The sequence below is a fragment of the Acipenser ruthenus genome, chromosome 40, assembly GCF_902713425.1.
Source record: "Acipenser ruthenus chromosome 40, fAciRut3.2 maternal haplotype, whole genome shotgun sequence".
In the NCBI taxonomy this organism is placed as follows: Eukaryota; Metazoa; Chordata; class Actinopteri; order Acipenseriformes; family Acipenseridae; genus Acipenser; species Acipenser ruthenus.
This window is the reverse complement of record NC_081228.1, coordinates 8332552-8360511: the sequence shown is the minus strand read 5'-3', so window position 1 is coordinate 8360511 and position 27960 is coordinate 8332552. Positions and strand designations below refer to the sequence as shown.

At 43.4% G+C, this 27960-nt stretch overlaps 1 protein-coding gene and 28 non-coding genes across 29 annotated transcripts in view; 20 read left to right on the top strand and 9 right to left on the bottom strand.

Moving 5' to 3' along the window:
- Positions 1-7414: 7414 nt before the first annotated feature.
- The window catches only part of LOC131708099 (uncharacterized), a 174376-nt gene continuing 153830 nt past the window's right edge, over positions 7415-27960 (top strand). The window contains exons 1-3 of the mRNA XM_059010213.1: positions 7415-8822; positions 8919-9000; positions 9087-9139. The gene's annotated coding sequence lies outside the window, so the exon portion shown is untranslated. The remainder of the gene's footprint in view (positions 8823-8918; positions 9001-9086; positions 9140-27960) is intronic.
- On the top strand, positions 17581-17675 carry trnai-uau (transfer RNA isoleucine (anticodon UAU)). Its single transcript has 2 exons — positions 17581-17618; positions 17640-17675. It is a non-coding gene; the product is annotated as a tRNA-Ile (tRNA).
- On the top strand, positions 18118-18199 carry trnas-gcu (transfer RNA serine (anticodon GCU)). The gene has a single exon. It is a non-coding gene; the product is annotated as a tRNA-Ser (tRNA).
- trnat-agu (transfer RNA threonine (anticodon AGU)) lies at positions 18439-18512 on the bottom strand. The gene has a single exon. It is a non-coding gene; the product is annotated as a tRNA-Thr (tRNA).
- On the top strand, positions 18705-18799 carry trnai-uau (transfer RNA isoleucine (anticodon UAU)). The gene is made up of 2 exons: positions 18705-18742; positions 18764-18799. It is a non-coding gene; the product is annotated as a tRNA-Ile (tRNA).
- On the top strand, positions 19242-19323 carry trnas-gcu (transfer RNA serine (anticodon GCU)). The gene has a single exon. It is a non-coding gene; the product is annotated as a tRNA-Ser (tRNA).
- trnat-agu (transfer RNA threonine (anticodon AGU)) lies at positions 19563-19636 on the bottom strand. The gene has a single exon. It is a non-coding gene; the product is annotated as a tRNA-Thr (tRNA).
- Positions 19829-19923, top strand: trnai-uau (transfer RNA isoleucine (anticodon UAU)). The gene is made up of 2 exons: positions 19829-19866; positions 19888-19923. It is a non-coding gene; the product is annotated as a tRNA-Ile (tRNA).
- Positions 20366-20447, top strand: trnas-gcu (transfer RNA serine (anticodon GCU)). The gene has a single exon. It is a non-coding gene; the product is annotated as a tRNA-Ser (tRNA).
- trnat-agu (transfer RNA threonine (anticodon AGU)) lies at positions 20687-20760 on the bottom strand. The gene has a single exon. It is a non-coding gene; the product is annotated as a tRNA-Thr (tRNA).
- On the top strand, positions 20953-21047 carry trnai-uau (transfer RNA isoleucine (anticodon UAU)). The gene is made up of 2 exons: positions 20953-20990; positions 21012-21047. It is a non-coding gene; the product is annotated as a tRNA-Ile (tRNA).
- Positions 21490-21571, top strand: trnas-gcu (transfer RNA serine (anticodon GCU)). The gene has a single exon. It is a non-coding gene; the product is annotated as a tRNA-Ser (tRNA).
- trnat-agu (transfer RNA threonine (anticodon AGU)) lies at positions 21811-21884 on the bottom strand. Its single transcript has one exon. It is a non-coding gene; the product is annotated as a tRNA-Thr (tRNA).
- On the top strand, positions 22077-22171 carry trnai-uau (transfer RNA isoleucine (anticodon UAU)). The gene is made up of 2 exons: positions 22077-22114; positions 22136-22171. It is a non-coding gene; the product is annotated as a tRNA-Ile (tRNA).
- trnas-gcu (transfer RNA serine (anticodon GCU)) lies at positions 22614-22695 on the top strand. The gene has a single exon. It is a non-coding gene; the product is annotated as a tRNA-Ser (tRNA).
- Positions 22935-23008, bottom strand: trnat-agu (transfer RNA threonine (anticodon AGU)). The gene has a single exon. It is a non-coding gene; the product is annotated as a tRNA-Thr (tRNA).
- Positions 23201-23295, top strand: trnai-uau (transfer RNA isoleucine (anticodon UAU)). The gene is made up of 2 exons: positions 23201-23238; positions 23260-23295. It is a non-coding gene; the product is annotated as a tRNA-Ile (tRNA).
- trnas-gcu (transfer RNA serine (anticodon GCU)) lies at positions 23738-23819 on the top strand. The gene has a single exon. It is a non-coding gene; the product is annotated as a tRNA-Ser (tRNA).
- Positions 24059-24132, bottom strand: trnat-agu (transfer RNA threonine (anticodon AGU)). Its single transcript has one exon. It is a non-coding gene; the product is annotated as a tRNA-Thr (tRNA).
- Positions 24325-24419, top strand: trnai-uau (transfer RNA isoleucine (anticodon UAU)). The gene is made up of 2 exons: positions 24325-24362; positions 24384-24419. It is a non-coding gene; the product is annotated as a tRNA-Ile (tRNA).
- trnas-gcu (transfer RNA serine (anticodon GCU)) lies at positions 24862-24943 on the top strand. The gene has a single exon. It is a non-coding gene; the product is annotated as a tRNA-Ser (tRNA).
- Positions 25183-25256, bottom strand: trnat-agu (transfer RNA threonine (anticodon AGU)). The gene has a single exon. It is a non-coding gene; the product is annotated as a tRNA-Thr (tRNA).
- Positions 25449-25543, top strand: trnai-uau (transfer RNA isoleucine (anticodon UAU)). The gene is made up of 2 exons: positions 25449-25486; positions 25508-25543. It is a non-coding gene; the product is annotated as a tRNA-Ile (tRNA).
- Positions 25986-26067, top strand: trnas-gcu (transfer RNA serine (anticodon GCU)). The gene has a single exon. It is a non-coding gene; the product is annotated as a tRNA-Ser (tRNA).
- On the bottom strand, positions 26307-26380 carry trnat-agu (transfer RNA threonine (anticodon AGU)). Its single transcript has one exon. It is a non-coding gene; the product is annotated as a tRNA-Thr (tRNA).
- Positions 26573-26667, top strand: trnai-uau (transfer RNA isoleucine (anticodon UAU)). Its single transcript has 2 exons — positions 26573-26610; positions 26632-26667. It is a non-coding gene; the product is annotated as a tRNA-Ile (tRNA).
- On the top strand, positions 27110-27191 carry trnas-gcu (transfer RNA serine (anticodon GCU)). The gene has a single exon. It is a non-coding gene; the product is annotated as a tRNA-Ser (tRNA).
- On the bottom strand, positions 27431-27504 carry trnat-agu (transfer RNA threonine (anticodon AGU)). Its single transcript has one exon. It is a non-coding gene; the product is annotated as a tRNA-Thr (tRNA).
- trnai-uau (transfer RNA isoleucine (anticodon UAU)) lies at positions 27697-27791 on the top strand. The gene is made up of 2 exons: positions 27697-27734; positions 27756-27791. It is a non-coding gene; the product is annotated as a tRNA-Ile (tRNA).

Below are 27960 nucleotides of genomic sequence, written 5' to 3'. Positions count from 1 at the left end.
CCGAAGTGTTCCATAGGGCTCGGTCTTAGGTCCTTTGTTATTTTCATTATACATGCTACCGTTAGGTGATATTATCCACACACACGGAGTGAACTTCCGTTGCTATGCGGATGATACCCAGCTATATCTGTCCCTAAAGCCAGGAAATACTTCTGCTGGGGAGTTACTTGCTGCTTGTCTTGCAGACATCAAGTGTTGGGTGTCTCAGAATTATTTAATGCTAAATTCAGATAAAACAGAGGTTATGCTAGTGGGCTCTCGGAACCAACTAAAAATGTGGGATTACATGAATTCGACCCTAGTAATTTAATTAACTATTAAACTAGAAATTAAAAATGTGGGGGTCATATTTGATCCTGATCTCTCATTTGAGACTCATCTTAGCTCAGTTACAAAAGTATCTTTTTACCATTTGAGAAATATAGCCAAACTTAGACCAATACATCTGTGCCGAGAGACTAATGCATGCCTTTGTTTCATCTAGAATTGATTACTGTAATGCACTTCTCTCTGGTATCCCAAAAGGTGTGCTGTCTCACTTACAGCACTTTCAGAATACCTCTGCTAGAATTCTGACTAAAACCAGGAAAAGTGAACATATTACCCATTTTAGCCTCCTTACATTGGCTACCTATGCAACATAGAATTGATTTTAAGATCTTGCTGTTAACCTATAAAGCCCTAAATGTATTAGCACCTAGTTATTTGACGGGGTCAGTTACTCCTGCAAATAACTCGATGCTAATACATCATCCAGATCACACAATGCAGGGCTACTGGTCATTCCTAGCGTTAACAGAATGAACACGGGAGGAAGGGCTTTTTCATGCAGAGCTGCTAAATGATGAAATGCCCTCTCTTCTTCACAGGGAAGCTGAGACTGTTACAGTTTTACATACTTTTATGAAATGTGAGTTTTTAACATTCATTTTTTTATATAGTGTTTTTTAGATATGCTATTTAATGTGTATCAGTTGTGTGTGTGACATGCCTGGGGTCCTTTATACAAAGATTGTGTTGTGTTAATGGAAATGCTTTTTGCAGTGTGCTGTGCAGTGCTTTGTGATACTTTTCTATGAAAAGCGCTATGCTATATAAATGCAATAAATAAAACATGTAAAAACATTTTTAACCAATTTATTATTTTACTGAAGCATAATTCATGGTTAATCCAATTGTGGGTTTGAGATTTACAGAATATGTAATATTTTTGTAAATAATAAATAAATGAATAGATTTTAAAAGCAAAGTTAGACAAGAAGCTGTGCCTGTATGAGAAGCTGTGTCTGTATGAGAAGCTGTGTCTGTATGAGAAGCTGTGCCTGTATGAGAAGCTGTGTCTGTATGAGAAGCTGTGTCTGTATGAGAAGCTGTGCCTGTGTGAGAAGCTGTGCCTGGCTGTATGAGAAGCTGTGTCTGTATGAGAAGCTGTGCCTGTATGAGAAGCTGTGTCTGTATGAGAAGCTGTGTCTGTATGAGAAGCTGTGTCTGTATGAGAAGCTGTGCCTGTATGAGAAGCTGTGTCTGTATGAGAAGCTGTGCCTGTATGAGAAGCTGTGTCTGTATGAGAAGCTGTGCCTGTGTGAGAAGCTGTGTCTGTATGAGAAGCTGTGCCTGTATGAGAAGCTGTGCCTGGCTGTATGAGAAGCTGTGTCTGTATGAGAAGCTGTGTCTGTATGAGAAGCTGTGCCTGGCTGTATGAGAAGCTGTGTCTGTATGAGAAGCTGTGTCTGTATGAGAAGCTGTGTCTGTATGAGAACCTGTGCCTGTGTGAGAAGCTGTGCCTGGCTGTATGAGAAGCTGTGTCTGTATGAGAAGCTGTGTCTGTATGAGAAGCTGTGCCTGGCTGTATGAGAAGCTGTGTCTGTATGAGAAGCTGTGTCTGTATGAGAAGCTGTGCCTGGCTGTATGAGAAGCTGTGTCTGTATGAGAAGCTGTGCCTGTATGAGAAGCTGTGCCTGGCTGTATGAGAAGCTGTGCCTGGCTGTATGAGAAGCTGTGTCTGTATGAGAAGCTGTGCCTGTATGAGAAGCTGTGCCTGTATGAGAAGCTGTGTCTGGCTGTATGAGAAGCTGTGTCTGTATGAGAAGCTGTGTCTGTCTGTATGAGAAGCTGTGTCTGTATGAGAAGCTGTGTCTGTATGAGAAGCTGTGCCTGTATGAGAAGCTGTGCCTGGCTGTATGAGAAGCTGTGTCTGTATGAGAAGCTGTGCCTGTATGAGAAGCTGTGTCTGGCTGTATGAGAAGCTGTGTCTGTATGAGAAGCTGTGTCTGCCTGTATGAGAAGCTGTGCCTGTATGAGAAGCTGTGCCTGTATGAGAAGCTGTGTCTGGCTGTATGAGAAGCTGTGTCTGTATGAGAAGCTGTGTCTGTCTGTATGAGAAGCTGTGTCTGTATGAGAAGCTGTGTCTGTATGAGAAGCTGTGCCTGTATGAGAAGCTGTGCCTGGCTGTATGAGAAGCTGTGTCTGTATGAGAAGCTGTGCCTGTATGAGAAGCTGTGCCTGGCTGTATGAGAAGCTGTGTCTGTATGAGAAGCTGTGCCTGTATGAGAAGCTGTGTCTGTATGAGAAGCTGTGCCTGTATGAGAAGCTGTGCCTGGCTGTATGAGAAGCTGTGCCTGGCTGTATGAGAAGCTGTGTCTGTATGAGAAGCTGTGTCTGTATGAGAAGCTGTGCCTGTATGAGAAGCTGTGTCTGTATGAGAAGCTGTGTCTGGCTGTATGAGAAGCTGTGCCTGTATGAGAAGCTGTGTCTGTATGAGAAGCTGTGCCTGTATGAGAAGCTGTGCCTGTATGAGAAGCTGTGCCTGGCTGTATGAGAAGCTGTGCCTGTATGAGAAGCTGTGCCTGGCTGTATGAGAAGCTGTGCCTGTATGAGAAGCTGTGTCTGTATGAGAAGCTGTGTCTGTATGAGAAGCTGTGCTTGTATGAGAATCTCTGTCTGGCTGTATGAGAAGCTGTGTCTGTATGAGAAGCTGTGTCTGTATGAGATGCTGTGCCTGGCTGTATGAGAAGCTGTGTCTGTATGAGAAGCTCTGTCTGGCTGTATGAGAAGCAGTGCTTGTATGAAAAGCTGTGCCTGTATGAGAAGCTGTGTCTGTATGAGAAGCTGTGCCTGGCTGTATGAGAAGCTGTGCCTGTATGAGAAGCTGTGTCTGTATGAGAAGCTGTGCCTGGTTGTATGAGAAGCTGTGCCTGTATGAGAAGCTGTGCCTGTGTGAGAAGCTGTGTCTGTATGAGAAGCTGTGTCTGTATGAGAAGCTGTGTCTGGCTGTATGAGAAGCTGTGTCTGTATGAGAAGCTGTGTCTGTATGAGAAGCTGTGTCTGTATGAGAAGCTCTGTCTGGCTGTATGAGAAGCTGTGCTTGTATGAAAAGCTGTGCCTGTATGAGAAGCTGTGTCTGTATGAGAAGCTCTGTCTGGCTGTATGAGAAGCAGTGCTTGTATGAAAAGCTGTGCCTGTATGAGAAGCTGTGTCTGTATGAGAAGCTGTGCCTGTATGAGAAGCTGTGCCTGTACGAGAAGCTGTGTCTGTATGAGAAGCTGTGTCTGTATGAGAAGCTGTGTCTGTATGAGAAGCTGTGCTTGTATGAGAATCTCTGTCTGGCTGTATGAGAAGCTGTGCCTGTATGAGAAGCTGTGTCTGGCTGTATGAGAAGCTGTGTCTGTATGAGAAGCTGTGCCTGTATGAGAAGCTGTGTCTGTATGAGAAGCTGTGTCTGTATGAGAAGCTGTGCCTGGCTGTATGAGAAGCTGTGTCTGTATGAGAAGCTGTGCCTGGCTGTATGAGAAGCTGTGTCTGTATGAGAAGCTGTGCCTGGCTGTATGAGAAGCTGTGCCTGTATGAGAAGCTGTGTCTGTATGAGAAGCTGTGTCTGTATGAGAAGCTGTGCCTGTATGAGAAGCTGTGTCTGTATGAGAAGCTGTGCCTGTATGAGAAGCTGTGCCTGGCTGTATGAAGCTGTGTCTGTATGAGAAGTTGTACCTGGCTGTATGAGAAGCTGTCGGCCAGGGTGTCCTCGGCTCACCGCGCACCAGCGACCCCTGTAGTCTGGCCGGGCGCCTGCGGGCTTGCCTGTAGGCTGCCCAGAGCTGCGTTGTCCTCTGACGCTGTAGCTCTGAGGCGGCTGCACGGTGAGTGCAGAGTGTAAAGAAGCGAGCGGCTGACGGCACACGCTTCGGAAGACAGCGTGTGTTCATCTTCGCCCCTCCCGAGTCAGCGCAGGGGTGGTAGCGGTGAGCTGAGCCTAAAAATAATTTGGCATTTCAAATTGGGGAGAAAATGTTAAAGAAAATGACCTGTAACCAGGTGGTCCCGGGTTCAAATCCTACCTCAGCCACTGACTCAGTGTGTGACCCTGAGCAAGTCACTTAACCTCCTTGTGCTCCGTCTTTCGGGTGAGACGTAGTTGTAAGTGACTCTGCAGCTGATGCATAGTTCACACACCCTAGTCTCTGTAAGTCGCCTTGGATAAAGGTGTCTGCTAAATAAACAAATAATAATAATAATAAAAGCTCAGAAGTTCATCCGGGCGTTTTTATTTTTTTAATAAAAACAGAGTTGGCATAAAACATATTTAAAGGCAGGTACATCGTCAGAAAAAATAGAGAAAAATAAATAAATAACGACATTAAATTGAAAGACGTAGCCTGCTACACACATCAATCACGTGTCATAAGTAAATAGTAAAGATGTTGAAAAGCAGTGGCTGTAGATATCAGCGGGACTCAGGGATTCATGTACTCACAAAACGACGGATTAAAATGCATTTTATTTTGCGGCAAAGCAACGTGTAAAAGAGCCTGGATAAATTACTATGATTTTTTACTGAGGCCCGTGCCTCGGGTGCCTTAGCTGGCTAGGGTCTTGAACGCTCACTAAATATTACTTTACACTGACTCACAATGTGTCCCTAAAATTGAACTCAACTACACCTTATGAAGCATATTAAGTAGTACATGTAATAATCACATTTTTATTTTTTATGCCATGCTGAAAAAAAACCGATCAATTTCACACAAATATAATCGTTAAACACCTACAACGTAAAGATGCGCACTCGCCGTACTCATGCAACGTATTCTATTTTCCTTTTGTTATGTCAGATCGGCACATGAACTGCATCAAAATAAAGGGGATGAATTGGTATTTAATACGTTAATAGTACACAATAGGTTACTGAGATTTTAAACACGGGAAGCTTCGTTTCCATCTTTCCGTTGATAAGGAAGGGGCTGCAGCGCATCAATGACGCGTTTGGTCACGTGGCTGCACAGACCCGCTCTATCTCATGGGATGCAGTTTCTGTTTCTCACGCTACAAGGACACGCTGCACTCAGGTGCGTGCAGCAAACTGAAGTGACAGGTAGGGTAACAACTTATGTGCCTAATATGAAACATATTTTATATATAGTCTTTTTATATTACTTTTAGAAAAAAAAAACCATTTCGGTTTTGCAGGTTTGTATGTCCCAGTTTACACAGTAGTGTTCAGTGGAACTGCGTCTGTGTACATGTAATATAATAATAATAAAAAAGTTATTCATATAAATGGTAAGACTGTCCAGACTTTTTTGTAGTGGTAAATGGGACATTCTGGTGGAGTGATTTTCAGTTTAGCATTGTATAAGATATTTTTTCTCCAGGTGAGTAATGATGGACATGCAATGAAGTGGATAGCTGTGGGTCTTTGTCTGGGTGTTTGTTGTTGTTGTTTTTTTTTTTTTAACTTTAGGTAAAAATGTTGTTCTTAAAATTTAGTTTCGTATATGAAACCATGTCTGTCAAACATGTTCCATACGTTACCGGGCAATTTAACAATGTTTACAGACATTAATGAATTTGGTATGGGTATCATATGAACGTCTGTCTTTAAACTCAAATTATGCAATGCTAAGTTGTATTGTGTATCCCTGCATTTATACGTTATTACTGGTCAAACTTTTCAATAGCAATATCTGTCCAAAAATAGTAACAAATCTACCGAATGTCAATCTTGTGCATTTATTGAACAAATAAAGTTGGAATCTTCAAAAAGCCACATGTATCATGGGATATATACAGGAGAACATGTGGCATCATAAAAGAGGGACTTAAGCCCTTGTTACACGAGTCAATTTACCAGCAACTTTTATCGCCTGCGACCAAATCCCGTGAGGATTGCCCCGTGTAACAGCCCTGACAACGTATTGTCAACGTTGTGGCAACTGCGTGGCAGCGCGATTGCTTGAGTGGACAGCAATCCTACTCCAAGCAGCAGGTTCCAGGCAATGTCCAGTCAGAGCACTGGTGTGTGTCACCTGATTCTGTCTGCTACAGTGAAAACAACAGTTGAAATTGAAACGAAAGCCGCAATTACCTGGACTCAGGAGAAAGAAATACGAGTTTTATGAAGGTTGGTCAACACATCGTTATTTTGGTAGTGGACTATTTTGATAACAACCAATGCTGGGAGAGTTACTTTTAACAAGTTTTTAAAACTACTTAAAATCTTTGTCCAACTATCGTTAACTACGCCCGAACTGCACCTTTGTTCAGATCTACCCTTCTTAATATTTAAAATACCTTTGTATAAAAGACAGCAATAATAATAATAATAATAATAATAATAATAATAATAATAGGGGAATAAAAACGTAGCTCTTGTAACTCTGCTAAACCGATGTCCATATTATGTTATTTTGTTACCTTTTTTTAAACTGTTACTCCGCAGCACTGTGATAATATAACCATAAAAGGACGTTTTTATTTTGACATATATATATATATATATATATATATATATATATATATATATATATATATATATATATACTGCTTTCTGTAATGAAGGTGGATTTAATTATTCTAATTGAACTGTTTAGAGCACAAATTCCTCTGGGATCCGAGGGATGAACAATATTTTAGAAGAGGAAAACGAGAGGCTCTCTGAACTCAGTGCGATTCTAGGCGTTAATGGCACGGGAACAGCATATAACAGCAGGTATTTTACAGCATTTAAAGAAATTAAGAATTACCGTTCATTGTTATCTACGTGTAGTACTGTACGTTAAATTGAGTTTTACATATTTGGTTTATTTGCTTTTATTCTGTAAACGTTACTACTTTATTGTTATAATTATTAGTTGTTCAATTATTTAAAGATGACAGTAATACTAAATAGTTGTACTGATGCTTGGTATTTGTAAGTCTATGACCTGAAAACCAGAACCATGTGACGTAGTTCTTGAATATGATTGGATATTGCTTGGATTAAAGGCAATTTGTATCGAATGCGAGTTAACTGTTAGTTGTGTCGTGTGACAGGTCAAATCCCTCGCGGTGACGTCACAGACAACATGCGCAGTGATTCGTGTAACAAGAGCCTTAGTCTTCACATGGCATAAAGCAGCAGGAAGGTATGTTGTCTGTCTAAGAAATTACATACGTTATAAATGTTACATACAGGTCATAAACTCGTATGTAACTGTTCATTTTGACTCATAATATGCCTAAAAAGAGTTGAGTAATATTTGAGATATTTTAAGAGAATATGTTAATATTATTTTTAGACAGTTATAATTCCAATGCTTAAGCTGTGATGGCCTCCATGATCACTTTGACAGATTTGCTTAAGGCACGGATGTAACAGACAGACACCATATGTCTGTCCAAAGTTATGAACGTAGATATATTTTACAATAGGAATTTAAGAATAAATGCAGCCTATAATCATTATTATTAAGCTTCATAATATTTATTTTGCTTTATATTACTTTATGGAGGGGTATATTTGTAACTGGGACAAACATATTGTTTTTCACACCATTTCCTAACATATAAAGTGTGGTTCTAAAGTCTTGTAATCACTTCTGAGAATAACTATGTAACCGTGCACACAATTTAATGGGATAATGAGGTTCACTTGAAACATGAGGAGACTGACAATCAAGTTAAGAGGGTACACAAGAAACAATGTGTCTCGCTCTTGTTCTGAGAGTGGGACATTAAATGCTAAGGCAGCTACAATGAGCGGCTATAGAAGTAAAATTAAACAAGACCCAGAAAAATGGATGGAGCACAAAGTGAGTGAAGCTAAAAGGTTACGTGAATGTAGGCTTCTAATGTCAGAGGAGAAAGTGCAGGAAAATAGGGAGAAATCAAGACAGTGTATGCAGCAATACAGAGAAAGAAAAAAAAAAGAAAAACAGAAGGCATTGCTGATGAACCACAGAAAAAACAACCTTGTACAAGATCAACTGAAGAAAGACCAGCCAAAGTGAATACTGGAAGCTGAAAAAGCATGAACAACGGGCTAACGTCATCTAAAAAAAAAAAAAAGACATGAGAGAGAAAAAGATAAAGTGCAAAAATGCAAAAAAGAAAAAATAAGAAATGTATTGCAGTACCTAAAAATACTTGCACAACACCATCCTCTACTCCTGTCTCTCCAAACTTTGTAAACTCTAGTGCACAAAGGAAAGCAGTATATAGAGTAAAAAAACAGATGCCACAAAATCCATCTAAGTCTGCCGATATTGTATCCTCACTGATTTTTAAGGCCAGTCCCAGGAAGAGAGCAGTTCTCATAGAAAAATGAGTTGAAATTCAACAGTCTCAAAGACAGTCTCTTCAAGATTGCATGCAGAAGACACTGCATGAACTAGACAGAAAGAGTAAACTAGTATTTACCAGAAAGATGGCAAAGACACACTTGAAAAAAATTGGAGACCAAATCACTTTGTCCCATGCCTTTGTCCCATGCCTTCCTGACTTGTTGCAAGTAGTGGATTTCACCAAAGGAAGTGAAGCACCAGAAAAGGATTCCGTGGAGGACACTGAAGGTAATCTAGGTAGTTTTTATATTTGTAAGCTTTAAAAAAAAATTCACATTTTAAGACAAGACTCTTGATTTTGCATTATTTTACTATGTTTCTCAGATATTTGGGATTTTAACAGCAGCAACATCATGGTTGTTCATGAACTGTCTACAGGGAATCCACCAGTGGATGACCATGAGGGGTAAGTCTTTCTGGAATTGCATACTTTTTAAATTATTGTTATATGTGGAGTTGTTATAATCTGTTATGTTTTTAATCACCATTCAGGTGTGCGAAAGAAACCTGGAATAATGATGTTAAGGAACAAGGAAACAGAGATGGTAAGGGCTAGGTATGAATTTGTTGCAGTTTCTTTGCACTCTTGTTAAGGACAGTCTTATAGTTACTGTTAAAATACATAATAATGAAAAGCAACTTCTATGAGTTATGATGTTCAGGATATAAATCCTTATACTTAGGATTTTCAAACATGCCCATTTTAGTCACTCAGGCATTAAACCAGGACAAAGTATTCCATGTGTTGCTGAGGTAAGTAAACAAAACTGTTGGGTACATTTACTGTTCAAGTTCAATTTATTTATGGTTTTAGTATTCACCAGTGTTTCAAGAAAGCCCTTAATTGAACAAATAATCATACTTACAATTTACCAAACTTGTTATTTTAGTTGTATCATTTCTAAGGGTGCATTCTGTTTTCTCTTCTAAAAGAGTAGCAGTCTGATATGTTTCTGTTTGACCTCTGTCATTTGCTCATAGTCTACTCATGATACACCACATTCTTCAAAACTAGCGTCACTTAGAAGAGGAAATGGTTGCACTCTTAACGAATATCTAATGTTTGTTGCCAGTACTTTGAAAACTATTCCACAAATAAAGATGACTTGATAATGTTAGTTCCTCACAAAAGATGATTGTTGGAGTATACTAATTAAATTAAGAACATAAGAACATAAGAAAGTTTACAAACGAGAGGAGGCCATTCAGCCCATCTTGCTCGTTTGGTTGTTAGTAGCTTATTGATCCCAGAATCTCATCAAGCAGCTTCTTGAAGGATCCCAGGGTGTCAGCTTCAACAACATTACTGGGGAGTTGGTTCCAGACCCTCACAATTCTCTGTGTAAAAAAAGTGCCTCCTATTTTCTGTTCTGAATGCCCCTTTATCTAATCTCCATTTATGACCCCTGGTCCTTTTGTCTTTTTTCAAGTCAAAGAAGTCCCCCGGGTTGACATTGTCTATACCTTTTAGGATTTTGAATGTTTGAATCAGATCGCCGCGTAGTCTTCTTTGTTCAAGACTGAATAGATTCAATTCTTTTAGCCTGTCTGCATACGACATGCCTTTTAAACCCGGGATAATTCTGGTTGCTCTTCTTTGCACTCTTTCTAGAGCAGCAATATCCTTTTTGTAACGAGGTGACCAGAACTGAACACAATATTCTAGGTGAGGTCTTACTAATGCATTGTAGAGTTTTAACATTACTTCCCTTGATTTAAATTCAACACTTCTCACAATATATCCAAGCATCTTGTTAGCCTTTTTTATAGCTTCCCCACATTGTCTAGATGAAGACATTTCTGAGTCAACATAAACTCCTAGGTCTTTTTCATAGTTCCCTTCTTCAATTTCACTATCTCCCATATGATATTTATAATGCACATTTTTACTGCCCGCATGCAATACTTTACACTTTTCTCTATTAAATTTCATTTGCCATGTGTCTGCCCAATTTTGAATGCTGTCTAGATCATTTTGAATGACCTTTGCTGCTTCAACAGTGTCTGCCACTCCTCCTATTTTTGTGTCGTCTGCAAATTTAACGAGTTTGCTTACTATATCAGAGTCTAAATCATTAATGTAGATTAGGAATAGCAGAGGACCTAATACTGATCTCTGTGGTACACCACTGGTTACCTCGCTCCATTTCGAGGTTTCTCCTCTAATCAGTACTTTCTGTTTTCTACCTGTTAACCACTCCCTAATCCATGTGCATGCATTTCCTTGAATCCCTACTGCGTTCAGTTTGAGAATTAATCTTTTATGCGGGACTTTGTCAAAAGCTTTCTGGAAATCTAAATAAACCATGTCATATGCTTTGCAGTTATCCATTTTCAATGTTGCATCCTCAAAAAAGTCAAGCAGGTTAGTTAGACATGATCTCCCTTTCCTAAAACCATGCTGGCTGTCTCCCAGGATATTGTTACCATATAAGTAATTTTCCATTTTGGATCTTATTATAGTTTCCATAAGTTTACATATAATAGAAGTCAGGCTTATTGGTCTGTAGTTACCTGGTTCGGTTTTGTCTCCCTTTTTGTGGATTGGTATTACATTTGCTATTTTCCAGTCTGTTGGTACAACCCCTGTGTCAAGAGACTGTTGCATGATCTTGGTTAGCGGTTTGTAAATAACTTCTTTCATTTCTTTGAGTACTATTGGGAGGATCTCATCCGGCCCAGGGGATTTGTTTATTTTAAGAGCTCCTAGTCCCTTTAACACTTCTGCCTCGGTTATGTTAAAGTTATTTAAAACTGGATAGGAACAGGTCGACATGTGGGGCATGTTGTCCGTGTCCTCCTTTGTAAAAACCTGTGAAAAGTAATCATTTAATATATTTGCTATTTTTTTTTCTTCATCTATGATTTTGCCATTTGTGTCTCTTAGACATTTAACCTCCTCTTTGAATGTTCTCTTGCTGTTATAATATTGGAAAAACATTTTGGAATTGGTTTTAGCCCCCTTAGCAATATTGATTTCTATCTCTCTCTTGGCCTTTCTAACTTCCTTTTTGACTTGTGTTTGCAGTTCCAAGTACTCTTTCTGTGTGCTTTGTTTTTGGTCCCTTTTAAATGCTCTGTAAAGTGCCTTTTTTCGCTGAATATTTTTTTTAATTGATCTATTAAACCATTTTGGCCATTTTGTTTTAGATTTAGATTTGTCTACTTTTGGGATGTAATTGTTTTGTGCTACCTTGAAGTTGCAGCCCAAAAGCAATACAGTATTGATGGAATCATTTTCAAATGTATTTATTGCACTGCTTTAAAGGGAAATCAAGTCGTGTGTGTGTGTTACATGTTTTCCATGCTACTGTTTAAGTGAGGTGTACTGTTTAAGTAAGATGAGTAGGAGGATGATGGGAATTTTCTGAAGTTCTTCTGAAAGGTAAAAGTGAAGCCATCTTTGGAAAGACAGCAAAGTGGGCTACAATTTAATAGTGTAAAAAAGAGGTCAGGATGTCAAAAAAATAAATAAAATACATACACCTTTCTTAAACAGTTGTAGCATATGGGAAAAATGCAACACACAAAAGAAAAAAACAACTTGATATCCCCCTTTAAGTGCATAATAAATCAATGTAGAATAGTGGAAACTTTTGTAAAATGTTAGTCAAACATCTAGTTTTACAAGTTAACTTTTGTTGAGTATTTGAAGTTATGTATGTATGTGACAGTCTGGCTGAGTGGTGTCGTCAGAACCAGGAAATGAACAAACAGCACTGCGAGTGAAATAGTGAATGAAAGCGATGCTGCGCGGTTTATTAAGGTTTGAACAAACACAAAAACACTTTGTAAAATAAAACGGCACAGTAGCCAAAACGAACAGACAATAAACAGACAGACAAACGAGTGAAACCAGACACAAACAAGTACCGTGCTGGTTCTCCAGCACGTAGTAGCAATTGTTATTTTAAATATCTCCTTCTCTCTCACCTGTTCTCCACTCACGAACACACAACCCAGAGTGAGTGCTTTGTGCATCTATATATACTGTTGTGCCGGGATTAAATTAGTAATTAATTATTCACTTCAATCCCAGCACGTGAACTAATTCTGTGCAACCCCGTGCTTGCATATGAAATACTTTAAATGCATATGAAGTGAAGTGCAATCCCGTGCCTAAATACAACTATACATTTTAAATAACTCGTGCTACACACACCCATTTATATCCCGTGCAGCAATATCAATACACCAACATTAACACACTACATACAACATATAACACAGAAATGCACACGGGTGGGGCACATTGCCACATATACCCCACCTTGTATGCAGCACACATGGCCTTAATGACCACTTCCCCCCTTAAAATCCCCCAAGTCTTCCCCATGCTCCAGCGGTGGGGACGGAGGCTTCCATTGGCCCACAACGGGCAAGCCTGACCTTGCACAGGCCGGCTCCTCCGACCAAGGCAATCCCGGCAGCCAAACAGCGGAGATACTGTGGGCTCCGGCCACAGTATCTCTGGCAGCGAAAGTGCTGCTGGGGAAGGTGGTCTCCTGACCTCCTCTCCCCTCTTCACAACCAGCGGCTCCCTAGCTGACAGCGGAAAGGCTGTCAGCTTACCGACTGGCAGCAGAGCCTTTAATGGCTCCCGGCCTGGATCCTCCAGCCCCAGCACATCCCCAGAGCTGGCGGCGACCCTTAGCAAAGCGGAGCAGCAGGCAACCCCAGGTGATGCGGAGCAACAGGCAGCCCCAGGCGATGCGAGGCAGGCATCCTTGGGCGGTGCCGTGAAGGCATCCCCGGGCGATGGCAAACTCAGCTGCAGCTCCTCTCCCTCGGGTGATGGAGGTAGATCCAGCTCCTCTGGTGGTGGAGGTGGGAGCGGCAAGCAGTCCTCCCATATTGGGGAAGACGGAACCAGCAGGTACTGCCCTCTGCTGGTGGAAGCAGAGGCAGCTCCTGCTGCTCTGCTCCTGGTGGAGGTGGTGGAGGCAGAGGCAGCTCCTGCTGCTCTGCTCCTAGTGGAGGAAGTGGTGGAGGTGGGAGCAGCGTGCAGTCTCCTGGCGACGGAGGTGGGAGCAGCGTGTTGTCTCCTGGCGATGGAGGTGGGAGCAGCGTGTAGTCTCCCCCTGTTGCAGGCGACTGGTGCGGCTCTCCCTCTCTAGCATGGGACTGGTGCGGTTCTGAATGCGCAACCAGCAAACACTTTTCCTCTGCTGGTGGAGATGGGGACAGCTGGCATTCTTGCTCTGCTGGTGGAGATGGGGACAGCTGGCATTCTTGCTCTGCTTTTGGAGATGGGGACAGCTGGCATTCTTGCTCTGCTGGTGGAGATGGGGACAGCTGGCATTCTTGCTCTGCTGGTGGAGATGGGGACAGCTGACTCTCGGGCTTTGGATTCCCCGCGGTCCCCCGTCTAGACGCTCGCGGTCCCCCCGTCTGGACGCTGGACGTTCCCGGTCCCCCCGTCTGGGCGCTGGACGCTTGCGGTACCCCCGTCTGGACGCTAGTTCCTCTTCTTCATACTGCGTGCGGCATATGGCTAAAGTGTGCCCAAAGCCCCACAGCCAGGGCATAACTTCGCCTCAAGGTTCTTTAAAAAAAAAAAACCTCCCAGCCGTCATCCCCGACCTCCTCCTGCTGTTGCTGCGGTTGTTGCTGTTGTTGCTGCTGCAGCTTTCCTTTCCCCGTTCTGTTCCTTCTCCCTACCTTCCTCTCTTGGGCTGGTTGCTCCTCCTCCTCTTGGAAGGGGCAGATCGCCACCGTGTGTCCATTGACCCCGCAGGCAAGGCACCAGCTTTGGTCTTCGAGCATTAATTAACCATTAACTAAGCACATTAACTAATTCTGTGCAACCCCGTGCTCACATATTAAATGCTTTAAATGCACATGAGTTAGTGCTTTGTGCATCTATATATACTGTTGTGCCGGGATTAAATTACTAATTAATTATTCACTTCAATCCCAGCACGTGAACGAATTCTGTGCAACCCCGTGCTTACATATGAAATACTTTAAATGCACATGAAGTGAAGTGCAATCTCGTGCCTAAATACAACTATACATTTTAAATAACTCGTGCTGCACACACCCATTTATATCCCGTGCAGCCATATCTATACTCCAACATTAACACACCACACGCAACATACAATATAGAAATGCACACGGGTGGGGCACATTGCCACAATGCATTACATGTTTTCTTTTGTTTCAGGTGGTTGAAATTCCAAACGAGAGCATCACAGAGGGGTTGAATAACATAAAGGTTTGATACATGCAGAATTCATCCAAGTTACCAAACAGATCGATCTGGCCTGACACCTGCTTGACTACATAATCAATGAAGAGCAGATTGTAAAAAAAACTTGTTGAACCCACCATAATAGTTTTGGGGAGTAGGGTCTACTATGACTTCATATATTAGATCTGTTACAAGGCTAAGTTGTTGGGTCTATTTTTTGGATCTCATGTTTGCCTGTTGTGGCTTATTCAATGTTACTACTTTGTTACTACTCTGAAATGAGGAATAAACAATTATAAAAAAGTTTTCTATTATCAAACATCACTCTGTAAATGAATGTGGTTTTACTATACCTTTTCTAAATTGTGTCCGTCTCCTGTTACATACGTTATTAGGACTGCAAGAACTAACGGCTCAAAATAACCATCCGCAATTATAATTAGGCTTTAACAAACTATCTGAGTATTTCAGTTTATCAATGTAGATGGATATCCAATGTACAGTAAGACATATTGTATATATTATAAGAATTATGTAATTAACAAAACATCTAATTTACATCATTCAGGTCATAGCACATTTTAAATATATATTCTAATGTAGCCAATATATTTCTTATTGTTCTGCCCTTGATCAAAAGGCAAATAATTAGTTTAATCCTTCTTCATTATAAAACAATAAAAAATGTCTTAAAACAACAATATTTCTATTTCAAAGTGATATTTTGTCTGTCCCTGTTACACACGTTTTTATAAAGTGATCATGGTGTTCAACCAGCTCTGGTGATGAAATGCAGAAAAAAAAAACTTTTCACTGTCCATTACAGAAAATATACACTTTATAGATAACTAGAAGAGTTTTATATTCCCTGGTTTTTAAATGTTATTTTTTTGTTGGTCTTGTCCCACTTTTTGTACCCCATTACCATGAAATGGGCCTCCTATAAATATCTTTTCAGTAAAAAGGATATTGATGACAGCCTGTTAAATGGGTTCTGAAACCATGTTGATAATACTGTATTGGATGGGAAGAGGTTTGGGAGAGACCTGGAAATCACTGAATTGACTGAGACTATGAAAGGGTTTAAAAAAGGGAAAACTCCTGGAGGGATGGGTTGCCAGTGGAGTTCTGTTCTATATTATGGGACTGTGGCAATGTGCCCCGTCCCTGTGTGCATTTGTGTGTTGCGTGCGTGTGTTAATGTCGGTGTATAGTCATTGGTACACAGGATATAAACGGGTCTGTGTTTCACGTGTGATTTAAAAAGGTAGATTTGTATTTAGGCACGAGGAGGGCACAAATCACTTCACGTGCTGGTAAAATGTAATATGTGAGCACCGGGTTGCACAGAATTAATTCACGTGCTGGGATTCAAGTGAATAATTAATTAGTAATTGAATCCCAGCACAACAGTATATATAGAGACACGTAGCATTCACTCGGGGTTGGGTGTTCGAGAGTGGAGAACGGGAGAGAGAGAAGGAGAAAGAAAAGCAAAATAAAACGTAAAGTGTTTGTTCTCACCGTGTTTGTTTGTCTCCGTGCACCGTTTGTTAAGTGTTAGTTCGTTTTGTTTGTCTGTTTATTTTGGCTACAAGTGCCGTGTCCTGTTTTGTGTTTTTGTTTCAAACCTTTTATTTTCTGTTTTGTTTATTAAATGCTGAGCGAAATAATTCGCTCAGCTTCACCAAACTCTACCTCTCGTTTTGTTTATTTATTTCCTGGCTCTGGTCTGACGCCACCCACTCCGGCCGTCTTTGTGACAGGGACACTGTGGGACCTGATTTGCTTTTTATATTCAAGAGTTGGAAAAACAAGGACTTATGCCTGATTCTTTTAGAGAGGGTATTGTGACTTTAATTTTTAAAAAGAATGATAAAACAGAGCTAAAGAACTGGCGGCCGATCAATCACTTTGTTAAATGTGGACTATAAATGTTTTGCCTGAGTTTTAAACTCAAGGATGAAAGAAGTAATTGAGGCAGTTATTAGCCCTGACCAGACCCATGCTGCTCCAGGTAGATGGATAACCTGCTATTGCGAGATTGTATCTGCTATGCCAGGGACAGTCTATGCTATTTTTATATAACACAGAGGCAGGCTGTGAACTGTGCATTATTTGGGGAGTCACTTACAATAGGACATTGATTTAGCACAAGGAGGTTAAGTGACTTGCTCAGGGTCACACAGCGAGTCAGTCAATGGCAGAGGTGGGATTAGAACCGGTGACCTTCTGATGACAAACCCTGGACCACACTGCCTCCTAAAGATGAGGTTTAATGCCAGGTTTCTAAACTGGGTTAGCTTGCTGTATGAGGATATTGAGAGGTTAATGGGGTTTGTGTGGAATGTGGTGGTAGACAGGGTTGTCCCTTGTCTCCCCTACTGTTTATATGTACTCCGCGCATCGACCCGGTATTGCAGTACCTCCGGGAACGGTGCACAGAAAGGTCGAGAGAGGTCGAGAGAGGTCGAGAGAGAGAGAGAGGTCGAGAGAGGTCGAGAGAGAGAGAGAGGTCGAGAGAGAGAGAGGTCGAGAGAGGTCGAGAGAGAGAGAGAGAGAGAGAGAGAGAGAGAGAGAGAGAGAGAGAGACTCCCTCTCCCTTTTTCTGGGTTGTATATTTTCCCGCTCTTTTTGTTATTTTTTTTTTTTTTTTTTTTTTTTTTTTTGTTCCAAATAAGGCAGGCAGGCAGGTCTGCCTAACTGATGGACAGCCTGTTCTGCTGTTCTGCCAGTGTACCCAGAAGGCCTTGCTTGATTTCCTAAGTTTGTCAGCCGGCTCCTGCTGACGCTCCAGTGGCGCAATCGGTTAGCGCGCGGTACTTATATAGCAGTATGTCTGCAGAGCAATGCCGAGGTTGTGAGTTCGAGGCTCACCTGGAGCACTTCCCTTTTCTCGGTCAGTTTATTCCAGTAGGTTTTGCTTCAACGATAATGTTCATCAAGTGTGAGATTTGGTAGAAAATAGGAATAAAATAATATCCGCACACGCAGACATACCTATATTTATGTATATATTTACAAGTCAAAAGACAGATAGATTGAATGAATGAATGAATGAATGAATGAATATTTGAAAAAGCCTGAAAGGAGGTGTAAGACTTTGCTTCTGATCACAAAATATGATTTTAGTGAAGGGGGAAGAAAAAGGGCTTGGAGATGCCAGGGATTGAGCCCGGGGCCTCATACATGCAAAGCATGAGCTCTACCACGGACAGCTGCCCACCAGTTTGATGCAATTGATCCCTTTTATTTCTGAGACAACTGCTCACGTTCCAGGGTTTCATCCTGAAATGTAGCTCTTCTTTGACAGCACGCAGCACGGCAGATGAGGTGGCCGAGTGGTTAAGGCGATGGACTGCTAATCCATTGTGCTCTGCACGCGTGGGTTCGAATCCCATCCTCGTCGGCTTTTGGCACTTTTTCCTCCGTGGCCTCGGCTCTCCTTCCCTGTGCAGCTTTGACCTGCGTTTAGCTCTGTGGCACTACAGATAGCGCGTTGGACCGTGCTGAGCTGTGCTGCGTGGCGTGACTAAAAGGTTGTGGCTGAGTTCCAGCAGTCTCGCAAGATTTTCTCCTTCGTTTACACTTTAAAATTCAAATCATTTTCTTTTGTGGTTGTTTTTAATAAACAAATTGAGAACATGGAGGTGCTGCTGGGATTCGAACCCAGGATCTCCTGTTTACTAGACAGGCACTTTAACCAACTAAGCCACAGCACCCTGGCCCTGCCTGCAGCTTGCTGAAGTGAAGGGCTTTGTTGCACAGTCCCAAGATCTGCCGGCCATGTAGAGGGATTTCCTAAGTGTGTCAGCCGGCTCCTGGCTTGCTGAAGTGAAGGGCTTTGTTGCAGTCCCAAGATCTGCCTTCCATTTGGAGGGATTTCCTAAGTTTGTCAGCCGGCTCCTGCTGACGCTCCAGTGGCGCAATCGGTTAGCGCGCGGTACTTATATAGCAGTATGTCTGCAGAGCAATGCCGAGGTTGTGAGTTCGAGGCTCACCTGGAGCACTTCCCTTTTCTCAGTCAGTTTATTCCAGTAGGTTTTGCTTCAACGATAATGTTCATCAAGTGTGAGATTTGGTAGAAAATAGGAATAAAATAATATCCGCACACGCAGACATACCTATATTTATGTATATATTTACAAGTCAAAAGACAGATAGATTGAATGAATGAATGAATGAATGAATGAATATTTGAAAAAGCCTGAAAGGAGGTGTAAGACTTTGCTTCTGATCACAAAATATGATTTTAGTGAAGGGGGAAGAAAAAGGGCTTGGAGATGCCAGGGATTGAGCCCGGGGCCTCATACATGCAAAGCATGAGCTCTACCACGGACAGCTGCCCACCAGTTTGATGCAATTGATCCCTTTTATTTCTGAGACAACTGCTCACGTTCCAGGGTTTCATCCTGAAATGTAGCTCTTCTTTGACAGCACGCAGCACGGCAGATGAGGTGGCCGAGTGGTTAAGGCGATGGACTGCTAATCCATTGTGCTCTGCACGCGTGGGTTCGAATCCCATCCTCGTCGGCTTTTGGCACTTTTTCCTCCGTGGCCTCGGCTCTCCTTCCCTGTGCAGCTTTGACCTGCGTTTAGCTCTGTGGCACTACAGATAGCGCGTTGGACCGTGCTGAGCTGTGCTGCGTGGCGTGACTAAAAGGTTGTGGCTGAGTTCCAGCAGTCTCGCAAGATTTTCTCCTTCGTTTACACTTTAAAATTCAAATCATTTTCTTTTGTGGTTGTTTTTAATAAACAAATTGAGAACATGGAGGTGCTGCTGGGATTCGAACCCAGGATCTCCTGTTTACTAGACAGGCACTTTAACCAACTAAGCCACAGCACCCTGGCCCTGCCTGCAGCTTGCTGAAGTGAAGGGCTTTGTTGCACAGTCCCAAGATCTGCCGGCCATGTAGAGGGATTTCCTAAGTGTGTCAGCCGGCTCCTGGCTTGCTGAAGTGAAGGGCTTTGTTGCAGTCCCAAGATCTGCCTTCCATTTGGAGGGATTTCCTAAGTTTGTCAGCCGGCTCCTGCTGACGCTCCAGTGGCGCAATCGGTTAGCGCGCGGTACTTATATAGCAGTATGTCTGCAGAGCAATGCCGAGGTTGTGAGTTCGAGGCTCACCTGGAGCACTTCCCTTTTCTCGGTCAGTTTATTCCAGTAGGTTTTGCTTCAACGATAATGTTCATCAAGTGTGAGATTTGGTAGAAAATAGGAATAAAATAATATCCGCACACGCAGACATACCTATATTTATGTATATATTTACAAGTCAAAAGACAGATAGATTGAATGAATGAATGAATGAATGAATGAATATTTGAAAAAGCCTGAAAGGAGGTGTAAGACTTTGCTTCTGATCACAAAATATGATTTTAGTGAAGGGGGAAGAAAAAGGGCTTGGAGATGCCAGGGATTGAGCCCGGGGCCTCATACATGCAAAGCATGAGCTCTACCACGGACAGCTGCCCACCAGTTTGATGCAATTGATCCCTTTTATTTCTGAGACAACTGCTCACGTTCCAGGGTTTCATCCTGAAATGTAGCTCTTCTTTGACAGCACGCAGCACGGCAGATGAGGTGGCCGAGTGGTTAAGGCGATGGACTGCTAATCCATTGTGCTCTGCACGCGTGGGTTCGAATCCCATCCTCGTCGGCTTTTGGCACTTTTTCCTCCGTGGCCTCGGCTCTCCTTCCCTGTGCAGCTTTGACCTGCGTTTAGCTCTGTGGCACTACAGATAGCGCGTTGGACCGTGCTGAGCTGTGCTGCGTGGCGTGACTAAAAGGTTGTGGCTGAGTTCCAGCAGTCTCGCAAGATTTTCTCCTTCGTTTACACTTTAAAATTCAAATCATTTTCTTTTGTGGTTGTTTTTAATAAACAAATTGAGAACATGGAGGTGCTGCTGGGATTCGAACCCAGGATCTCCTGTTTACTAGACAGGCACTTTAACCAACTAAGCCACAGCACCCTGGCCCTGCCTGCAGCTTGCTGAAGTGAAGGGCTTTGTTGCACAGTCCCAAGATCTGCCGGCCATGTAGAGGGATTTCCTAAGTGTGTCAGCCGGCTCCTGGCTTGCTGAAGTGAAGGGCTTTGTTGCAGTCCCAAGATCTGCCTTCCATTTGGAGGGATTTCCTAAGTTTGTCAGCCGGCTCCTGCTGACGCTCCAGTGGCGCAATCGGTTAGCGCGCGGTACTTATATAGCAGTATGTCTGCAGAGCAATGCCGAGGTTGTGAGTTCGAGGCTCACCTGGAGCACTTCCCTTTTCTCGGTCAGTTTATTCCAGTAGGTTTTGCTTCAACGATAATGTTCATCAAGTGTGAGATTTGGTAGAAAATAGGAATAAAATAATATCCGCACACGCAGACATACCTATATTTATGTATATATTTACAAGTCAAAAGACAGATAGATTGAATGAATGAATGAATGAATGAATGAATATTTGAAAAAGCCTGAAAGGAGGTGTAAGAGTTTGCTTCTGATCACAAAATATGATTTTAGTGAAGGGGGAAGAAAAAGGGCTTGGAGATGCCAGGGATTGAGCCCGGGGCCTCATACATGCAAAGCATGAGCTCTACCACGGACAGCTGCCCACCAGTTTGATGCAATTGATCCCTTTCATTTCTGAGACAACTGCTCACGTTCCAGGGTTTCATCCTGAAATGTAGCTCTTCTTTGACAGCACGCAGCACGGCAGATGAGGTGGCCGAGTGGTTAAGGCGATGGACTGCTAATCCATTGTGCTCTGCACGCGTGGGTTCGAATCCCATCCTCGTCGGCTTTTGGCACTTTTTCCTCCGTGGCCTCGGCTCTCCTTCCCTGTGCAGCTTTGACCTGCGTTTAGCTCTGTGGCACTACAGATAGCGCGTTGGACCGTGCTGAGCTGTGCTGCGTGGCGTGACTAAAAGGTTGTGGCTGAGTTCCAGCAGTCTCGCAAGATTTTCTCCTTCGTTTACACTTTAAAATTCAAATCATTTTCTTTTGTGGTTGTTTTTAATAAACAAATTGAGAACATGGAGGTGCTGCTGGGATTCGAACCCAGGATCTCCTGTTTACTAGACAGGCACTTTAACCAACTAAGCCACAGCACCCTGGCCCTGCCTGCAGCTTGCTGAAGTGAAGGGCTTTGTTGCACAGTCCCAAGATCTGCCGGCCATGTAGAGGGATTTCCTAAGTGTGTCAGCCGGCTCCTGGCTTGCTGAAGTGAAGGGCTTTGTTGCAGTCCCAAGATCTGCCTTCCATTTGGAGGGATTTCCTAAGTTTGTCAGCCGGCTCCTGCTGACGCTCCAGTGGCGCAATCGGTTAGCGCGCGGTACTTATATAGCAGTATGTCTGCAGAGCAATGCCGAGGTTGTGAGTTCGAGGCTCACCTGGAGCACTTCCCTTTTCTCAGTCAGTTTATTCCAGTAGGTTTTGCTTCAACGATAATGTTCATCAAGTGTGAGATTTGGTAGAAAATAGGAATAAAATAATATCCGCACACGCAGACATACCTATATTTATGTATATATTTACAAGTCAAAAGACAGATAGATTGAATGAATGAATGAATGAATGAATGAATATTTGAAAAAGCCTGAAAGGAGGTGTAAGACTTTGCTTCTGATCACAAAATATGATTTTAGTGAAGGGGGAAGAAAAAGGGCTTGGAGATGCCAGGGATTGAGCCCGGGGCCTCATACATGCAAAGCATGAGCTCTACCACGGACAGCTGCCCACCAGTTTGATGCAATTGATCCCTTTTATTTCTGAGACAACTGCTCACGTTCCAGGGTTTCATCCTGAAATGTAGCTCTTCTTTGACAGCACGCAGCACGGCAGATGAGGTGGCCGAGTGGTTAAGGCGATGGACTGCTAATCCATTGTGCTCTGCACGCGTGGGTTCGAATCCCATCCTCGTCGGCTTTTGGCACTTTTTCCTCCGTGGCCTCGGCTCTCCTTCCCTGTGCAGCTTTGACCTGCGTTTAGCTCTGTGGCACTACAGATAGCGCGTTGGACCGTGCTGAGCTGTGCTGCGTGGCGTGACTAAAAGGTTGTGGCTGAGTTCCAGCAGTCTCGCAAGATTTTCTCCTTCGTTTACACTTTAAAATTCAAATCATTTTCTTTTGTGGTTGTTTTTAATAAACAAATTGAGAACATGGAGGTGCTGCTGGGATTCGAACCCAGGATCTCCTGTTTACTAGACAGGCACTTTAACCAACTAAGCCACAGCACCCTGGCCCTGCCTGCAGCTTGCTGAAGTGAAGGGCTTTGTTGCACAGTCCCAAGATCTGCCGGCCATGTAGAGGGATTTCCTAAGTGTGTCAGCCGGCTCCTGGCTTGCTGAAGTGAAGGGCTTTGTTGCAGTCCCAAGATCTGCCTTCCATTTGGAGGGATTTCCTAAGTTTGTCAGCCGGCTCCTGCTGACGCTCCAGTGGCGCAATCGGTTAGCGCGCGGTACTTATATAGCAGTATGTCTGCAGAGCAATGCCGAGGTTGTGAGTTCGAGGCTCACCTGGAGCACTTCCCTTTTCTCGGTCAGTTTATTCCAGTAGGTTTTGCTTCAACGATAATGTTCATCAAGTGTGAGATTTGGTAGAAAATAGGAATAAAATAATATCCGCACACGCAGACATACCTATATTTATGTATATATTTACAAGTCAAAAGACAGATAGATTGAATGAATGAATGAATGAATGAATGAATATTTGAAAAAGCCTGAAAGGAGGTGTAAGACTTTGCTTCTGATCACAAAATATGATTTTAGTGAAGGGGGAAGAAAAAGGGCTTGGAGATGCCAGGGATTGAGCCCGGGGCCTCATACATGCAAAGCATGAGCTCTACCACGGACAGCTGCCCACCAGTTTGATGCAATTGATCCCTTTTATTTCTGAGACAACTGCTCACGTTCCAGGGTTTCATCCTGAAATGTAGCTCTTCTTTGACAGCACGCAGCACGGCAGATGAGGTGGCCGAGTGGTTAAGGCGATGGACTGCTAATCCATTGTGCTCTGCACGCGTGGGTTCGAATCCCATCCTCGTCGGCTTTTGGCACTTTTTCCTCCGTGGCCTCGGCTCTCCTTCCCTGTGCAGCTTTGACCTGCGTTTAGCTCTGTGGCACTACAGATAGCGCGTTGGACCGTGCTGAGCTGTGCTGCGTGGCGTGACTAAAAGGTTGTGGCTGAGTTCCAGCAGTCTCGCAAGATTTTCTCCTTCGTTTACACTTTAAAATTCAAATCATTTTCTTTTGTGGTTGTTTTTAATAAACAAATTGAGAACATGGAGGTGCTGCTGGGATTCGAACCCAGGATCTCCTGTTTACTAGACAGGCACTTTAACCAACTAAGCCACAGCACCCTGGCCCTGCCTGCAGCTTGCTGAAGTGAAGGGCTTTGTTGCACAGTCCCAAGATCTGCCGGCCATGTAGAGGGATTTCCTAAGTGTGTCAGCCGGCTCCTGGCTTGCTGAAGTGAAGGGCTTTGTTGCAGTCCCAAGATCTGCCTTCCATTTGGAGGGATTTCCTAAGTTTGTCAGCCGGCTCCTGCTGACGCTCCAGTGGCGCAATCGGTTAGCGCGCGGTACTTATATAGCAGTATGTCTGCAGAGCAATGCCGAGGTTGTGAGTTCGAGGCTCACCTGGAGCACTTCCCTTTTCTCAGTCAGTTTATTCCAGTAGGTTTTGCTTCAACGATAATGTTCATCAAGTGTGAGATTTGGTAGAAAATAGGAATAAAATAATATCCGCACACGCAGACATACCTATATTTATGTATATATTTACAAGTCAAAAGACAGATAGATTGAATGAATGAATGAATGAATGAATGAATATTTGAAAAAGCCTGAAAGGAGGTGTAAGACTTTGCTTCTGATCACAAAATATGATTTTAGTGAAGGGGGAAGAAAAAGGGCTTGGAGATGCCAGGGATTGAGCCCGGGGCCTCATACATGCAAAGCATGAGCTCTACCACGGACAGCTGCCCACCAGTTTGATGCAATTGATCCCTTTTATTTCTGAGACAACTGCTCACGTTCCAGGGTTTCATCCTGAAATGTAGCTCTTCTTTGACAGCACGCAGCACGGCAGATGAGGTGGCCGAGTGGTTAAGGCGATGGACTGCTAATCCATTGTGCTCTGCACGCGTGGGTTCGAATCCCATCCTCGTCGGCTTTTGGCACTTTTTCCTCCGTGGCCTCGGCTCTCCTTCCCTGTGCAGCTTTGACCTGCGTTTAGCTCTGTGGCACTACAGATAGCGCGTTGGACCGTGCTGAGCTGTGCTGCGTGGCGTGACTAAAAGGTTGTGGCTGAGTTCCAGCAGTCTCGCAAGATTTTCTCCTTCGTTTACACTTTAAAATTCAAATCATTTTCTTTTGTGGTTGTTTTTAATAAACAAATTGAGAACATGGAGGTGCTGCTGGGATTCGAACCCAGGATCTCCTGTTTACTAGACAGGCACTTTAACCAACTAAGCCACAGCACCCTGGCCCTGCCTGCAGCTTGCTGAAGTGAAGGGCTTTGTTGCACAGTCCCAAGATCTGCCGGCCATGTAGAGGGATTTCCTAAGTGTGTCAGCCGGCTCCTGGCTTGCTGAAGTGAAGGGCTTTGTTGCAGTCCCAAGATCTGCCTTCCATTTGGAGGGATTTCCTAAGTTTGTCAGCCGGCTCCTGCTGACGCTCCAGTGGCGCAATCGGTTAGCGCGCGGTACTTATATAGCAGTATGTCTGCAGAGCAATGCCGAGGTTGTGAGTTCGAGGCTCACCTGGAGCACTTCCCTTTTCTCAGTCAGTTTATTCCAGTAGGTTTTGCTTCAACGATAATGTTCATCAAGTGTGAGATTTGGTAGAAAATAGGAATAAAATAATATCCGCACACGCAGACATACCTATATTTATGTATATATTTACAAGTCAAAAGACAGATAGATTGAATGAATGAATGAATGAATGAATGAATATTTGAAAAAGCCTGAAAGGAGGTGTAAGACTTTGCTTCTGATCACAAAATATGATTTTAGTGAAGGGGGAAGAAAAAGGGCTTGGAGATGCCAGGGATTGAGCCCGGGGCCTCATACATGCAAAGCATGAGCTCTACCACGGACAGCTGCCCACCAGTTTGATGCAATTGATCCCTTTTATTTCTGAGACAACTGCTCACGTTCCAGGGTTTCATCCTGAAATGTAGCTCTTCTTTGACAGCACGCAGCACGGCAGATGAGGTGGCCGAGTGGTTAAGGCGATGGACTGCTAATCCATTGTGCTCTGCACGCGTGGGTTCGAATCCCATCCTCGTCGGCTTTTGGCACTTTTTCCTCCGTGGCCTCGGCTCTCCTTCCCTGTGCAGCTTTGACCTGCGTTTAGCTCTGTGGCACTACAGATAGCGCGTTGGACCGTGCTGAGCTGTGCTGCGTGGCGTGACTAAAAGGTTGTGGCTGAGTTCCAGCAGTCTCGCAAGATTTTCTCCTTCGTTTACACTTTAAAATTCAAATCATTTTCTTTTGTGGTTGTTTTTAATAAACAAATTGAGAACATGGAGGTGCTGCTGGGATTCGAACCCAGGATCTCCTGTTTACTAGACAGGCACTTTAACCAACTAAGCCACAGCACCCTGGCCCTGCCTGCAGCTTGCTGAAGTGAAGGGCTTTGTTGCACAGTCCCAAGATCTGCCGGCCATGTAGAGGGATTTCCTAAGTGTGTCAGCCGGCTCCTGGCTTGCTGAAGTGAAGGGCTTTGTTGCAGTCCCAAGATCTGCCTTCCATTTGGAGGGATTTCCTAAGTTTGTCAGCCGGCTCCTGCTGACGCTCCAGTGGCGCAATCGGTTAGCGCGCGGTACTTATATAGCAGTATGTCTGCAGAGCAATGCCGAGGTTGTGAGTTCGAGGCTCACCTGGAGCACTTCCCTTTTCTCGGTCAGTTTATTCCAGTAGGTTTTGCTTCAACGATAATGTTCATCAAGTGTGAGATTTGGTAGAAAATAGGAATAAAATAATATCCGCACACGCAGACATACCTATATTTATGTATATATTTACAAGTCAAAAGACAGATAGATTGAATGAATGAATGAATGAATGAATGAATATTTGAAAAAGCCTGAAAGGAGGTGTAAGACTTTGCTTCTGATCACAAAATATGATTTTAGTGAAGGGGGAAGAAAAAGGGCTTGGAGATGCCAGGGATTGAGCCCGGGGCCTCATACATGCAAAGCATGAGCTCTACCACGGACAGCTGCCCACCAGTTTGATGCAATTGATCCCTTTTATTTCTGAGACAACTGCTCACGTTCCAGGGTTTCATCCTGAAATGTAGCTCTTCTTTGACAGCACGCAGCACGGCAGATGAGGTGGCCGAGTGGTTAAGGCGATGGACTGCTAATCCATTGTGCTCTGCACGCGTGGGTTCGAATCCCATCCTCGTCGGCTTTTGGCACTTTTTCCTCCGTGGCCTCGGCTCTCCTTCCCTGTGCAGCTTTGACCTGCGTTTAGCTCTGTGGCACTACAGATAGCGCGTTGGACCGTGCTGAGCTGTGCTGCGTGGCGTGACTAAAAGGTTGTGGCTGAGTTCCAGCAGTCTCGCAAGATTTTCTCCTTCGTTTACACTTTAAAATTCAAATCATTTTCTTTTGTGGTTGTTTTTAATAAACAAATTGAGAACATGGAGGTGCTGCTGGGATTCGAACCCAGGATCTCCTGTTTACTAGACAGGCACTTTAACCAACTAAGCCACAGCACCCTGGCCCTGCCTGCAGCTTGCTGAAGTGAAGGGCTTTGTTGCACAGTCCCAAGATCTGCCGGCCATGTAGAGGGATTTCCTAAGTGTGTCAGCCGGCTCCTGGCTTGCTGAAGTGAAGGGCTTTGTTGCAGTCCCAAGATCTGCCTTCCATTTGGAGGGATTTCCTAAGTTTGTCAGCCGGCTCCTGCTGACGCTCCAGTGGCGCAATCGGTTAGCGCGCGGTACTTATATAGCAGTATGTCTGCAGAGCAATGCCGAGGTTGTGAGTTCGAGGCTCACCTGGAGCACTTCCCTTTTCTCAGTCAGTTTATTCCAGTAGGTTTTGCTTCAACGATAATGTTCATCAAGTGTGAGATTTGGTAGAAAATAGGAATAAAATAATATCCGCACACGCAGACATACCTATATTTATGTATATATTTACAAGTCAAAAGACAGATAGATTGAATGAATGAA